Below are 4,453 nucleotides of genomic sequence, written 5' to 3' on the forward strand. Positions count from 1 at the left end.
CTAATTTAAAAGAAAAATTACTCTCTTCTTCCTGGGACTCTGTAGATAATCTATGCCTAGATGAAAATATGTCTCCCCTAGAGTTCATGAAGGAAGAATTTTTTCTTTATAGAGACACGAATGTCTTATTTACTTATTTATTTATTTATTTATTTATTTAGTGAACCCCTACACACTACCAGGTGATTTAATACAGGCATTGAGAGTGCATAAACAAAAAGGCGGGTGTGTGTCTTCATAAATTCTAAGATTCTTATTGGTTTTTGATTCTTTTATTAATTTCTGTATTCTTGGTTCTGATCATTTTTTTAATTCATTCTTCATATGCTCTGCTACAGATTATAAGGTTCTTGGGTTAAAGATTTTGTCAGGTCCAGCAGGGAATCCCTGAAATAGTTCAGTGAATACCATGGTCATCTCCTTCTGAAAGCCAGATTAGATAGCTGATAGGTTATTTTCAAGGACCAGAAAATCTCTAAAGAAAATATAGTACTTAGGATTTTTTCAAGTTTAGCCATCAAATTCAAGAAATAAGTTTTCTGATACAGGATCTCAATTCTTGAGTAAACTCGGAAACAGGGAGCGCTGCTGCTAGCATTGTAAAGGCCTTTGGGGGCACTCTTTGCTGTCATTACTGTCCTTTGAGTCAAGCAACTGTGCTCTCTTCCAACAGATCATCTCAGCTGGGTTTGAAGAGCTTTAAGTCAAGCGGACTTAAATATAAATATAGACTAAGGAAGACTAGGGCAGTGGCACCATCCACGTGCTAACAGGGAAGCCCTTATCCTTGCTGGGAAAAGATTTTCAGGTGCTGCCTGTTGAGGGAAGAACACTCAAATCCCTGGGAATAATACTTCATTCATGCTCGGTAAGAAAGCCCAATAAACTCCATTCCTCCCTGTAATGGAAGTATTGGTTTCTTTGAAAACTCACTTATGTTGTGTAAATATATTTTTTTAAATTCTTTATTAATTACATTTTATTCACTTTGTATTCCCCCTGTAGTTCCCTCTCTCCTCCCCTCCCAATCCCTCTCTTCTTCCACCCTCTGTATGCATGCTCCTCCCCAAGTCCACTAATAACAGAGGTCTTCTTTTCCTTCCTTCTGATCCTAGTCAATTAGGTTTTATCAGGAGTGGCTGCAGTGTCTTCTTCTGTGGCCTAGTAATGCTGCTTCCCCCTCAGGGGGAGTTAATTAAAGAGCAGGCCAATGAGTTCATGTCAGAGACAGTCCCTGTTCCTATTACTATGGAACCCACTTGGATACTGAACTGCCATGGGCTACATCGGTGCAGGGGTCTTAGGTTATCTCCATGCATAGTCCTTGGTTGGAGTATCAGTCTCAGGAAAGACCCCTGTGCTCAGGTTTTTTGGTTCTGTTGCTCTCCTTGTGAAGTTCCTGTCCTCTCCAGATCTTACTGTTTCCCACTTCTTTCCTAAGAATCCCTGCATTCTGCCCAACAGTTAGCCATAAGTCTCAGCATCTGCTTTGATAGTCTGCAGGGCAGAGCCTTTCAGAGGTCCTCTGAGTCAGGATCCTGACTTGTTCCCTCTTTTCTCCTTCTTCTGATGTCCATCCTCTTTACCTTTCTGGATAGGAATTGAGCATTTTAGCAAGAGTCCTCCCTCTTAATTAGTTTCTTTAGGTGTACAGATTTTAGTAGGTTTATCCTATATTATATGTCCATGTAAATGAGTATATACCATGTGCATCTTTCTGCTTCTGGAATAGCTCACTCAGGATAATCTTTTCCAGAAAGGCACATACCTGAACATAGTAAAGACAATATACAGCAAGCCTATAGCAAATATCAAACTCAATGGAGAGAAACTTAAATCAATCCCACTGAAATCAGGGGATTTCATGAAGGAAGAAAGGCAAGGCTGCCCACTCTCTCCATATCTCTTCGACATTGTTCTTGAAGTCCTGGCTAGAGTAATAAGACAATTGAAGGAGATCAAGGGGATATAAATTGGAAAGGAAAAAGTCAAATTATCATTATTTGCAGATGATATGATAGTATACCTGAGTGACCCCAAAAATTCTACCAGGGAATTCCTACAGCTGATTAACACCTTCAGCAACATGGCTGGACACAAAATTAACTCAAAAAGGATCCAGTCTTTGATGCAGATTCAAGGAATAAACAGCCAAGGCTACAGACCACCAGATAGCTAAAGGCCAGAGTAACACAGTTACCAGAAACCAGGACATCATGGCTCCACCAAAACAAAACAAAACAAAACAAAAAAAAAACAACAAAAAAAAAACAACAAACAAACAAAAAAATGGATATCTAAAGCAACTGAAATACAGGAAAATGACCTTAAATCTATGCTTGTGTAGTTATTAGAGGCATGTAAAGAGGAAACGCTAAGGGAAGACTACCAGCGTCTTGGTCCTCTGATGGCTCAGGCGGCGGCAGATGGCTCAGCGCAGTGGCCAATGAGGGTGGCCAGAGAAGGCAGGGCATTGGCTGTGGTTTTCTTACAGGGTGGCCTGTGCCCTGCCCCAGGTATGGAGCCCAGTGGCTCCCTCACGTCGCTCGAGAGTGCTCAGGGCTGTGGGTCACCTGTGTACCACCAGGAACTCCAGCTGCCCGAACGCCATGTCCTTGCTCTGTCAGCCCAGAGTCTCCTCACATGATCAGTGAGACAAGTACTGGTGCATTGTCGCTGTCTGCGGGAACACCCACTCTGGCTGGCTTAAGGAAGCAGAAAGTTTGATGAGATGTGATGGTCCTTTAATGGAATCTCAAGAACAAATCCTACCCAACGACCTGTGGAAGGTGACTTGGAAGTGTATTCTAAAGCAGCTTTTCTTTGTAGACTAAAGGAGACACAGCCATGAAGAGTCTAGGTCAGCATCTCTAGTCAGAGCTATAACCCTCAGTTTTAGCTCCGACCTGACGACTTGAGCCTGTTCATGTCCAGCATTTTGGAAATCCAGAGCCTACAGCTGTAGACTAAGGAAGAGACCCTACCACGGTCACTTTCATCACTGAAAAGCTGCAGAACCAGAGTTTAGATGACCTTACCCCAAGGGCCCATGAGGCCGGCCCATATTCTGCTGAGAAACTGAACCAAAGTGCCCATTTATTCCCTTCTGAGATTGGTGTGGACAAAAGTCCCTGGAAGGCCCATTGAAAGCCAGGCGGCCTCGGGCTCACATAGTGTGTCTCACATCAAAAGTCTCAAGTGGCAGCTGGAATCCCCAGGGCAAATGGCTGTCGGCAGCTTCTTTGGACCTCGATGAGATCACAGAGCCACCTGCAGCACCACCAACCAAGAGACTCTGCCGGTCCCTGACAGAAGAGGAAGAGCTGGCTCTATCCCATTCCCCATGGTTGCTGTGGACTCCCATCTCTAAAAGGAGATGCAACAGAGGTGGGAGTGCCACCCTGCAGTGCCGCAGTGGCCTTGAGAACCCTCCCCTGCAGGGGAGTCTGGGTTCAGGCCTACCCAGGGGTCCTGTGTCACTGGCTGTCCCTACCTCACCACAGATGCCCCTGCCAGCTTCAGTGAGCAGTGGCTTTGTGGACAGCAGTGAGAGCACTACAAGCTCAGGTTCACTCTGGCTTTCTATAGGACCCTGTCTGTTTTCCTCCAGGCACTGGCTGCACCTCTCACAAGAGCATCTTGAAGATACAAGCACTAGCCTACCTTCAGCAGCACCCCCACATCCACACCAGAGCTAGGCCAGCATCAGGGTATGCTCTGCTGTCTCTCACAGCCTTGTATATTGGGTGGGAGCACAAACAAGAGACAGAAGGACAGTTAGATACACCATACTTGGAATTTCTGAAAATAACATGAACAAAACACACACACACACACACACACACACACACACACACACACATTGAAGAGACTTTGCTCTCTGGACTATGAATATGATGAGGACAACATCCAGCAAAAGACTGTGTCTTCCCCATATAACTCAAAGGGCTTTGTGGGCTTCATCACACCTTGCTCTAGCCCAAAGATTCCCAGGCTTGGGCCACCCAGCCTGGGCTTCAGAGAAACCAGTGGCCAGCACAGACGAAGGTGGAAACACTGGAGACCCCAGGGACTGGGACAGTTCAGGAGAAGAGGACATCCTCCACTGCAACCTGGACCTGTAGCAGATCAAGAACAACTGACTTTTGGTTGCTGTCTGTTACCTTGGTAGAAATAACTTGTGTGTTATTTTGAAATTTGAGGCACAATTTTGATTTTGTATTTTTATGGCTTCTAAAGTTCAAGAGAGCTTCTCCATCTGGAAAGTATTTTCATAGGGCATTCTATTAAACATGATTCTGCATAGAAAAAAATGAACAAATCTCTTAAAGAAATACAAGAAAATAAGTGAGGTATCCCAAAAACAGAAAGACACACATGGTATGTACTCACTTACATAGACCTATAAGATAGGATAAATATACTGAAATCTATACACCTAAAGAAGATACAG

The 4,453-nt window shown here is 44.1% G+C and overlaps 1 pseudogene; it reads left to right on the plus strand.

The window, feature by feature from the left end:
* The first annotated feature begins 2,407 nt into the window (after nucleotides 1-2,407).
* On the plus strand, nucleotides 2,408-4,142 carry LOC129683836 (protein FAM53A-like; annotated as a pseudogene).
* The last annotated feature ends 311 nt before the right edge of the window (nucleotides 4,143-4,453 follow it).

This window comes from Psammomys obesus, unplaced genomic scaffold, assembly GCF_907164565.1.
Source record: "Psammomys obesus unplaced genomic scaffold, mPsaObe1.curated_primary_1811, whole genome shotgun sequence".
Classification (NCBI taxonomy): domain Eukaryota; kingdom Metazoa; phylum Chordata; class Mammalia; order Rodentia; family Muridae; genus Psammomys; species Psammomys obesus.